This window comes from Copadichromis virginalis, linkage group LG15 (genome assembly GCF_057382275.1).
Source record: "Copadichromis virginalis isolate Kocher_CV1m ecotype Utaka linkage group LG15, C_Virginalis_male_GT1.1, whole genome shotgun sequence".
NCBI lineage: Eukaryota > Metazoa > Chordata > Actinopteri > Cichliformes > Cichlidae > Copadichromis > Copadichromis virginalis.
This window is the reverse complement of record NC_140632.1, coordinates 15250019-15262068: the sequence shown is the minus strand read 5'-3', so window position 1 is coordinate 15262068 and position 12050 is coordinate 15250019. Positions and strand designations below refer to the sequence as shown.

Genomic DNA, 12050 nt, shown 5'->3' with positions numbered 1-12050 from the left:
AGAGATCTGGCTGTGAGCAGAGTAGCCTCAACAGCCAAGGTCAAAATGGGACAGCTCACTTAGGGTGGTTGAGAATGACTGAGCTAAGATATAGTGAGACTTCCAGATACAAATGCACAAACTAGTGATGGCTAACTAACCAGACATAGCAGTGGTGGACAAACAGAGGAAGGCAGCCATTATGATAGATGCAGCTGTACCAAGTGATAGCAGCATCAGCGAGAAGAAACACAAGAAGCTGGAGAAATACCAAGGGCCGAGAGAGGAGCTGAGAAGATGAATGATCCCCAAACTGGGCGAGCGGCTCCAGTCGATGCCAGAAATTACATATGAGACCTCTGCCAAGAAAAGCACAGTCCTTAGAACAGCATAGATGCTGTGAAGGATCCTCAAGTTCTCCTTCTACACTTGAGGGGGATGGATGGATAATGTAATGTGTATCTGTATGTGTTAGTCCCCGTAGGGAAATTACTCCTCTGCATTTAACCCATTCACCCAGTGAAGCAGTGGGCAGCCACCAATGCAGCGGCCGGGGAGCAGTGTGTAGGGACGGTACCTTGCTCACTCGATTCTATATATTCAGTGTACCTCAGGGTAGCCGTTCAGTGGACTCGAACCCCCGACCTTCCGATCATGGGGCATCCACTCTACCTACTGAGCTATCCCTATCCCGATATGAACCCACATCAAGACACTCTGGAGGAGGTGGTCTCAGGCACCTCAACATTTGATCAACTCTCTCTGTTGAGCCGAGCCAGAGCGTTCTGCTACAGGATCTATGCGTACTCACATAAAATAGTAAAATAGAGTTTCATGCATCATCTCTTCTGTACAAAAATTATCCTTGCGAGTGCAGCCTACTCAAGTCAGAGATGTTATCAGGTGGTGATGATGATAAAAAAAAAAATAGTGCAAAAATCTGTAAAGAACATGTAGATATAACTGTAAAATTCCCCCTGTTGTAGATAAAAGATTCATGCCCAGAAAATTGTTATTCCGGCAATTTAGTGCAGAGAGTTGTAAAAAAAACATTTTAATTTGACTTAATTATGTTACCAATGAGCTCACTCTCGATGCTGCTGTTGATTTCTGCACATTAGAGTTCTGAAACTTTAAACTGGAAACATTTAACATTGGCTGCAATTCTAGCAGTGTAAAACAGACTTAGCAGCGTGATTCTATACTTATTCAAGTATGAAAACAACTATAATTTTCTGCATCACCAAATGAATGCATACAATTATATGTAACTGTAACGTTACAGCTGGGCTTCATTTGGGATGTTAATAAGATACCGTTTAAGAAATTCTACATATGAAATTGAATCTCCAGAGAATCCATATTGCACTTAAAATATGCTGTTTAAAAAAGAAATAAATTATATGTGTAAGACCCCTACATGCTATACCAAGCATAGGTATACACCCTGTCCATTTTGTTGACAGCTGTTCCTGCTTGTATTTGGTTCTCCTGCAGGGTTTGGTTGGTATCACATGCGTCCATCTCTGGCTCTGGTTTAAATGGTCTTTTTCCCCATGTAGAAATTTTGTTCCTGCCCCATAATTTACAGTCTTACCTTCTATGCTGCAAAATGTGTTTATCTTTTTAGAAACTTTGCCTTCTTGGTGTAATGAAGTAATTTCTCCTCTTATCATTTGGGACAACGCAGTCATTTTCTTCATGTTTGATAGCTTAAACACGTGCATGAGAGAGATTAATTTTATATATTTTGTAATAATATATAGTATATAAAACTTTTTTGATTATGTCATTAAACTGATATCATAATAAAAAATTGTATAGATGTGTACTTGACATAACTGGACTAATGTATGCTATATATCAGGAGAAAATTCTACCCTTTCAAACTCCTAACTGTCCTGCAAAGTAGAATGACTTTGATCTGTATTGTCTCAAATGATTTCTGTACTCCTCTGCTTCAATTATAGAAGCAGAGATTCTCGGGATTCATGATGTTAAAGACATCAATTTACTAAGGAAGCCAATTGTAACCTGATTGCTTCCTTGTCTCCTTTGACGAATAGATTGCTAACCTCTGCGCCATTCACCCAGTTAAATAAAATTTGAAAAAAATAATAATTGGAAATACACTGACAGAGCAAGACGAGGGAATTCAGGAAAAATACAATAGCTGAATCAAATCAGACCATTGAACTCTCAAAAAGTTGAAACTTTCATTAATACTGATAATGCCTGTACAGCGTGTGGGATGTCCAAATGTTTTGGAGATTGCCTGTTTCCAAACACCCTAAGCCCTCTCAAAAACAATAAGTAAAATAATGACATATCCCCACTGTTTTCTTCCACAGCTTTTGTTTGTGTTCACTGCTGATTGCAGAGTGTGTAATAAGGTTAACTCCAGTTTCTTTTGAGTCAGCCCGCAGTCTTTGACAAAAACCCTGGCTGGGCTTTGATCACTTTCCACCCTCTGCTATCCTCCCTTTGTTGTTTTTCTCTCCTGAGCACTCATTTTTCTCAACTCCATCTGCATCCCACCTCCTTTTTCTTCATTCCTCTGTCTCATTTAAGCCGTCCTGAACCTTTTGCTCCCTCACTTTTCTTTCCCTCCCCTTTCTAAACGTATTCTCCGTCCTGAAAAGGAAAGAGGAAAAAGAGACATCAGTCTAGAAATCAAAAGTGCAGGGCGTCATGTCTCCCCATGAATTCCTACACACCTTCTAATTGCTGTCAGCGAGCCCTCCGACAACTCACTTAATTGCCTGCCATCCAATTTATGGTGTGATTGGGGAGGCGGAGAAAAAAGAAAAAAGTTGAAAAAAGCCAAGAGAGATGACAAAAGGAGGGCAGGGGAGGTGGAGAAGCAAGCCTAAAAAGACGTGGCTGCTAAGCACTGAATAGAACAGCAGCGAGTCCATAAAAAGAGATAACATATCATAAAAGTAAGGGTTTTTTATGGTCTAAACTTAGGTTAAGGAATTTTCCCCACACTCGGAAAGGAGAATTTCATGATGGACCTGCAATTAGCGTAGTTTTCATTAATATTAGTGACTTGCATAAAAGTACAGTGAAGTAATGATTCTATGTGGGAGGACTGCACAGAAGCTGCTATTGTTCGAATAGATGGTTCTGCACAGCGTAATTGGTATAAGTGCTGTCATTAACGCTCCATTGAGCTATATAATGTTGTTCTATGCAAAGGTGTGTTCAGGGCCTATTTAGCTGCTGCAGTGTCTACAGATAATGCTCTGAAGCAGAAATAGACAAGAGTTTAGCTGTGCCCCACACTGGCATTTGACTAGTAGGTCTTCTATCACATCTGTAGGTATTTCTGACAGCAAGGCTTAAAATACAACAGGCTGGATACAGAAAGAAGGAGAAGAAGACCTTTGCACCGGTGCTGCATCAGAGCTTCTACCAGAAAGGAGCAAGTAGATAAATAAAAACATCAGCAATGACCAGCCGGTGCTGAACACATAAATCATTCCATCTAGATGGAAGAGCTCACCCTGGCTTTCCCCATATAAGGAAAGCCAGGGGAAAGCACAAAAGATCCTTGTGGTACAGTCCCAGCCTTTTTCTGCAGGCTGCCACTGAACACACGCTACTTCCAGATAACTGGTGAAACCAGTCAAAACTCATCCTTTGTTGTTTACTCCTTTTATTTTCTGCCTGTCAAAGCAAAGTTGACTTTTAAGTGATTTGTCTTTCCTCTGATGTCATCTGTCTCGGGTGCGAAGTGATAAGTTTGCGATGCTAATGAGCACAGAGACTGGCAGCAACAATGGTAGCAAAAACCTCTGGGATCTGGCCACATTTGTGGAATTATTAATCAGATATTGTACCTATGTAATGTCACATAAACATAATGTATATGCAGCACTTTGCACAAACACTTTTTTTTTCTTTACCTGAACAGACCCAGGCCATCATTATCTTTGTTTCCTGTCTAGTATTTGTGTTTTAGTCCCACTTTTGATTCAACTGATATTCTTTCTCATGTTTTGTGTTTTTTACATTTTCTAGTGTCTCCTGTGTTTCCTCTGTTTTTTCTTGGAGGTGTCTTGGTTCCCTTGTTATTACTTCCTCTTTCATTCCCGTTGTTTTCCCTCACCGTGTAACCTGTCTTCAGTTGTTTTCACCTGTGTCTAAACAGACTCTGTGTCTCCTGACCCCGGTACATTTAGCAAATTGTAACAGTGGCAATCAGGCTAAGTGCAGGAAAGGCAAAGATTTTTTTGGTACTATTTTTCTTTCCAAAAAAAGGAAAGAAAAAAATAGATCCTACTACTATTCATGCACAGAGGTCCAAGGGATCTTCCAGGAAAGGTGACAGTACTTTTTGGAGAATTGATAAGTCAGGACGATCTCTGATTTTAAACCTAACAGATTCTGCTTTGTAGTAGTCTGCAGAATAAGTTACCATAGCGATGACCCCCGAATAACAGGTGACACCCCCCCCCCCCCTTGCTTGCTGTGATTGAGAGAGCGTTGGTGTTTTTTTCTTTTCTTTTTTCACCTTTATGAGTATATGTTGTCCTACCATGACTCCCTCACTGTCCTTCATCTGATCCTCTCCTCAATAGAATCTTAACACTCCATTATTCAAAACACATTTTTCAGTAAACATGAAAATTCAACACATTTGCAGTTCCTCTGCTTGAAAGTGAAAGCTAGGAAGAAAGACTCTTAATTGTGATATATTGGAAATAGAATAACTACAGCTATAGCAGCTGAGACGATTTGTGACTGCTGATGTTTTTGATGATTTATTTATTCAGTTCCTAAATGTCTGTCTTACGTTTATTGCAAAATATACAATTCTGCAACATAATATGAAACCACCCACACTCTGTTCCTTCTAGTGTATAGAATTCTTTTTTTATTGGGACTGAAACATGAGACAGAGTTCCTCCAGCACCAGACGTCACTGATAACGATGATGCCACTGTGAAGTCACATTTAAAAGCTAATAGTTAAATATATGCAGGGGTTTTTTTTGTCTTTGTCTGTACTTTTGCACTGTGCACCTGCTAAATTATTAAACATCTGAACATAAACCATCGCTGCTGTTTTGTATTTTATCATCAGAGAGAGAGAGAGACTATCTAGACCTGCCACGCAAGGTCATGACAAAGATAAAGAAGCTGTGTCGGAAGATAAGAGGAGAAATTATTTCACTATAAAGGGAATGGTTTCAAAAGGCGTTCCAAGAGTCTCAGTTGGCGCCATCATATTTGACTTTATAACTATTGGTGCGGCAACAAATCTTATTGGGTGTGGAAGCAGCAGCTAAATCTCTCCACTGGGAGGCCCCTATGGAGAAATTTGTTTGTTGTAAACAACATCTGAGAAAGTCTCTTGTATCATTGCCAAGACTTGCAGGAGGACCAGATAAAGCCAAGAAGCAAACGTGTTAGTGCAGACAAAGAGAAGAACATGAAACAAGGACTTTATGCTGAACTCCTTTGAGAAGTTATTTTCAGTTTCTCTGAATATTAATTCCCTAAAGAGATGATGCTGTCTTGATTGTGATGCTCACTCTGTTGTAGCTATTCCCACTGCTTTTGGATCATTATGGTCTTTCATTAGATGTTGGGAAAGATTGCCATACACTGCACTGGGGCCACGTATGGTTACCTACACAGGTAAAGTTCTTGTCTCTCCAGTAAAACTGAACATCTGTGTTATTGCTGAGTCACTATGCACACATTATAGTGATTTAAACAAACACACCATAATTGACAGTAAACATTCACACCCACATAAACAAAACAGGAAACCTTTCTTGTTGTATAAGTTCATGGCCAAAGTCGGGCTGACACAGGATAAAAGCAGAAATAAACAACCACTGCAAGACCTAAACAAACAAGTGTTGTTCCTGAAGATGAAGTGGCCAATTCACGCTGTCCGCAAAGAGACTCTCCCCTCTGGGCGCTAGCTTTGGCTTTGATGAATATTCATGAGAACATCTCTGGTGTGATGGCAGCGGGGGGACTGTTTACTCCAGCGAAGAATCAAAGGGAGGGTGCTGCTGTGTCAGATGGCGGGAAGAATGTGGAGGTGGGTGGACAGAATGTAATGGAAATGCGTGTGTGAGCGCCTGTTTGTATTTCAGGCTCTGGGAGACTGGGAAGGTTTGTTAAAGACATGTTGAGAGGTTGTTGCCGTGGGGACAGCTCACATATGGATTAGCCTGACACCGAGAACCAGAGGTTGCAGATACATATGACATGTAAACATGTTGGTGAGTGGTAATGTATTTATATATGTGTTCTTAGGTATTGGGCAGAAGTACTGTACGACATGTAATATACCTCAGGCTTATATAAATGTATGCTGGGATGGGGTATGGTAATGTGTAGGCAGTAAGTGTTCACTGCTCTGCAGGGCAAAATAACTTGTATGATAGTCTGACTTTGTGAGACATTTAAAAATTGTTCAGTCAGATAAAAATTAACATCATAGTGAGAGATCACCAGTTTGTCTCCCTCGTGGTGAGGTGTCTTTTCATGACTTTCTTATTCTTGTCACAAGCGTGATGTTTTAAATGTTTTATTTTGTTCTGTTGTTCGATTATTAGTATTGTTCTGTTTTATTTTGTTCTTAAGGGAAGAGAATACAGGGCATCCTTCACGGTGGACATCGAGCAGACGGCATTGCGACGTCTTTTGGGAAAAAACGGAACACCAAACCGGCCAGTGTTCGATGGGAATCTTCTAAATTGGATTACAAGTCTGGCTTAATTGCAGCTTTTTTCTTTAGATCCCCAAAAAATAGACAGTTGGTACTTTTGAGGATTAAAAATGTACAAAAACTATACAGGACAGCTCGAACTTTGGATGTAAAATTAAGACAAAACTAGGTTTGGGGAGCTTAGGGAAATTATTGTAGCTCATGTATAATGATCTGCTATCTCATTAGGCTAAGCCAAACTCCAGTCAGTTAGTACAACACCTGCAAATGGGAAAGAAAAGCGAAAAGCACCCAAGATTTTTATGCTAAGTATGTATGTTACTTAGCATTTCACCCAGCAATACAGAACTGTTACAAAAACAAAAGCCATCATGCAATAGTTTGCAAACAAATATTACATACATAGAAAGGTTACCTCTCAATCAAAGCAGGGTTTCTGCAGTGGTCAGTGCCACATTAAATATATTTCTTAACAGTCATTCTGCTGGAAGGATGCAGGTAAATTAAGAATAATTATTATTTTAGAATTTGTTCAATTATTATTTTTTAATCACCTCAAAAAAAGGCATTGCTTGGTATCTGGATTTACATACATATGGAACTGATCATAAAATCTGATATCACATAAAATAATGAGATGATTAGCTAGCTGCTAGAGTAAAAACTAGCAAAGATTTTCTCAAGGTCTGAGGGCATTGACTGAATAAAGAAAAAAGGACTGAACAGCTAAGTAAACACCTAAGCGTGCCTATAAGAGCTAAGAAAACAATGCTCAAGAACTTTGATAGAAAAACACTTTTACTGTTTTAAAAAGACATAGCACAGCTTCACAAAAATCACAAGTTCATTTCATGTGCTAAATGATATAAATTGTCTAAGCCTTCTTTTGCTCTAGGCTTGGTCTCTTTTATGCTTTGCCCAAAACAGCTGATAATTAATAACCAGCAAATGCTATCTAGTCAACTATTTAATAACAAGTAATTATCTGCAAGGTGGCTGGGCTCTTTGCCTTAGAGATAGCATGAAGAGCTCAGACATCTGGAGGGAGCTTGCAGTGGAGCCGCTGCTCCTGAGTGCTGAGCGAACACAGTAAAGGTGGTTCAGGCATCTGGTTAGGCTGCTTGCTGGGTAACCCCCTTTGGAGGTTTTCCCAGGCATGCCCAACTCGGAAGAGACACTGGGGTAGACCCAGAGCTCATTGGAGACGTAATGCTCATCTGGTCTGGGAACACTTCAGGATCCCCCAGGAGGAAATGCAAAGTGTTGTTGGGGAGTTGTTGGGACTTCTAGAATTCCCGTTTTAGCCTGCAATGACGAAAACTCAGATAAGTTCAGAGAAGTGGAAGATGGATGGATTCTCAGTAAATGAGTTTGTGTCACATTTCATAGTTGTGTTTAAATGTCTGTTCAGCACACATTAAAGCTGGACTGTTTAAAGTTCAAAATAGCTCCAGTAAATGGCTCCAGTTATACTGGCAAAAGAAAAATGTGTTGATGTTTTGGTAAGATATTAAAGTATTCTCATTAGTCTTTATCAGCCACTCTGGCTCTGACTCTTCCAATGTCAAAGGCATGTGAGAATCTTCCCTCAGTAGCAGGTGTGATAATTGAGACTATAAGGTGAACCAGGCTAGACTGTAGGCTAGACAACGTGTGTGTGGATGAGAAGCAAGTCACAGTCGATAAGGATTTTTGCTGTGGGATAAGCTTTGAAGACTCAGGGCAGACTAGATGAAATCAAATTGTCTTGACAAATTGCTTCCATTGGCCTAAAACAAGTTCCCAACATTTTTCGAGGTGACAAAATGTCTTATTTCCTAAGGCAATAAGAGTTACATTACCACCTCTACCAGGAACTGCAAGGTGTCAGCAAAATATGTGGCTTACAGTTCTTGTCTTACAAAATTTGGTAGGATTAAACACATTGAACCTGGGATTAGGCATAAATGTTGCAGTGCTGAGATTCAAATGGATGCTATTTTAAAGACGTGTAATTTTACAATTCACAAAACTACTATGTAAGTGTGTTTTCTTTGTGGATATTTACAAAGTTTAGTTCAGCCATAACCCAACTTTATTTTATATCTACATGACTGGTAGAAAGACAGTAGAAGAGTAAAGTCAGAGGATGAATAGAGCCAGCAAGAGTGATGGAAGATGGTCACTGAAGATGAGCCATGGGGGAGTGATCAATGGAGGCTGAACAGCAAAAGACAGTAAGTATTATTCTGCATCAAACATTGTTCTAGGCAACCCAAAGCCAGTGGGACAAAGACAGAGACCGAGAAAGATCTCAAAAATCTCCACACTGGGGAAACAAGTTCCAGTGATTTATTCAGCAGATCGTCTGTTTAAATCATGGGAGAGTTAAGGCACTGTAAGGGAAAAAATACCATAACCAAAACAAACTTTATTGCTAACAGTTAAAGTGTGTGTGTACTTCAGCTGGGGAACAGGTGGGATGTAACTACAGAGATTTTAATACAGATGCTACCAGCTGCGAGACTGAAACCCTCATTCTCAAAATCCTCTGGAGAGAGAAGAAGCTTTAATGGATTGGGGGTAAAATTAGCAATGGCACTGAAACAAAGATGGATCCATGCTGCCAATATCAGTATGTAGTCCTGTGAAGGGAGACTAAAGACCTAACTGGCATAGCTGCCAGCACTCTCTCATATCCCAGGGGTCTTAAGTACCTTAGCTCCACAATCAGCTTGGAAGTTTTTTTCGATTTGTTGAGTCAGACCTTTATTTAAGCGTATCTTTTCAGAAATGTGCCTCTAACTCTGTCTCTTTCTCAACATTTCTTTAAATAGTTTTTTGATATTTTTAGGGATAGAAGTACTGATCTGCCCCATCTGTCTACTATTTGGTCCCAAAATATTAACCTATGGATCACCCTGAGAATTTGTACACACATCTATGGACCACAAAGCATGAAATCCAATGACCCTGGTTATCCCTTGACTGTAACATAGTGATGCTTGGGCAGGACCCCTTTGTGTCGATTTTTAAATGAAGCGCTCCTCATGCCTTGAGCATCTGTTTTTAAAGTGCAGAGTAGTCTGATGGACTCCTCTAGAAGCCCCCTCTGGACTGTATGCTTGACAGGGTCCAGGAGTAAACACTCAACAGTGCCATAAGCATCAGCATCATTAAAATGCTGTGGTTCATACCATGTAGGAACAAGAGTAAGTCATTTTTATCCCCAAGCAATGCAGAACCATTGCTGTGACGCATTCTTGAAGCCTGACTCATATTTCTCCAAAACACCATTACTGGGATAAAACAACCTTTCCCGCTATGTTGGACAGAAAGGGTTATTTTAAGAGTAAGAGAAATTTGTTTTTGAAAGCAAGCTAAACCTATTTCCTGTTGGCAAGTGTACTGCTGGAAATATTATGAGACAGGAAAGAGTGGCAAGGCTAAAAACTGTGAGATCTTACATTGTCAGTAGAAATACTGGCCTTTAGGAAACCCACCTGAATAAATACATGCAGCACTAGTTGAACAGGACAAACAAGACAAAAGACACCCACTTGAAAGTCCTCTTTATTCTTGTAAGACAATTTCAGCAATGCAAAGCATTAAAGTGTCATAATTGTATTTTTCTTGTTTCACAGAGAGCCAGACAAGATGTCAAGGCTGTACTCGGTGGTGCGGCCAACAAAGACGAATGATCTTATACGAGAGATGACTCTGAGGTCAGGCTGATATTGTCATAGCACTGACTTTTTAGTTTTATTACCATCGACCTGCCTCACTGGAGAATGTATTGACTGAGAATGTGAATGAGCTATCTTGGATATTTATGACCGCACTTCGTTCATGCATTCCTGATGCTGAAGGAAAAGCCAAAGACAAAATGAAAGAGCTCAATGAATTGCATAAAATTTGTGAGAATCTGTTTTTGTTTGATGAAATTTGTTTCTTGCATTTCTGTCTTCATCTGAAAACAATTACTTGTGTATGAATGTAATTCTGCATATGTTGAATTAGTATTTGTTGTAGTATTTCTTGTCTTAGTTTTACTGTACATGTTTGTCTTGCTGACTTTGTAACCCAAACAACATGTTTCCGTACTACTAACCTGTCTTACAAAATAAGTTTTGGGAGGAATGCAGTTGCTGTAGTAGTTGTAGAAAGCAAGTTGTAAAAGAGGTTGCACAAAGGAAAAAGTTTTGTCTCTTGAGGTCTTCGCTCTGCAACCTACATTACACTAACTTTCTCAAAATCCATCCAAGGCCGCAGTCCTAGCTATAACAAGAAACTTGAGTTGGATAAACATAACTATGAGACCATTATTCATGCTCATTACCAGGAGCTCAGAGACTTCAGTGAAGTGGAGCTGAAGAATTGATTAGTCCATCAGCTGAAAATGAATATTAATATGCAATCAGTTTGATAACTAATCATTAAAGTAACAGATAATGTTGATGTTAATAAAAATAAAGAGACATTTCAACACTTCGGCTCTTCAGTTGTGGGCTTTTTGCACTACATGCTGATTGTGTTGTGCTTTGTGAACACTGGAAATATGATTCAAATAAATTGAACTTCAAATTCAGTGGGTAACTAGGTAATGTGTTAGGAATGAAAGGATGCCACATCATTTGATCGAATTGAGAAGCATCAACCACAGAGGGTTGGATTCAAAGATTGGAAAAATTATATGGCAAGCTAGCCCATTTTACTGAAATTTCACTGCAGCAACTCAAAATGGTACTCAGTAGTTTGTATGACCCCACATGCCTGTATGCATGCCTGACAATTTTGGGGCATGTTCATTATGAGATGTGTAAAGGTGTCCCAGAAGATCTCAACTCAGATCTGAACCAGGGCATCACTGAGCGCCTAAACAATCCAACGTGCAATCTGGTGTTGTCAAATGGACTGAAACATAATGTCCTAGAGGCGTTCTAATGGATTTAGGTCAGGTGAGCGTGGGGGCCAGTCAATAGTATCAATTCGTTCATCCTCCAGGAACTGCCAGCATACTCTTGCAACATGAGTCCAAGCATTGTTGTGCACCAGGAAGAACCCAGTACCTACTATACCAGCAAAAGGTCTAAGAATTTTATCCTAATACCTAATGACAGTCCAGGTGCTGTTGACTATCCCGTAGAGGTCTGAGTGTCCCTACCTGGATATGCCTCTCTAGACCATCACTAACAAACCACCAAAGAGACCAGAGACGGTCACACTAGTGGCCTGCTGAAGGTTATTTTGTAGATCCCTGGCAGTGTTGATTCTAGTCTTTCTTGCACAATTGAGCAGATAATGGTCCCGCTGGTCAGTTAAGGACCTTCTACAGCCTTGGCCAGCTCTAAGTACCTGTCTCCTGGAGTAGCTGCCTGTCTCCTGGTATCTCCTCC

At 40.0% G+C, this 12050-nt stretch overlaps 1 long non-coding RNA gene across 1 annotated transcript; it reads left to right on the top strand.

Moving 5' to 3' along the window:
- Window positions 1-5957: 5957 nt before the first annotated feature.
- Window positions 5958-11126, top strand: LOC146692158 (uncharacterized). Its single transcript, XR_014915148.1, has 3 exons — window positions 5958-6226; window positions 6591-8891; window positions 10299-11126. It is a non-coding gene; the product is annotated as an uncharacterized LOC146692158 (long non-coding RNA).
- Window positions 11127-12050: the final 924 nt, after the last annotated feature.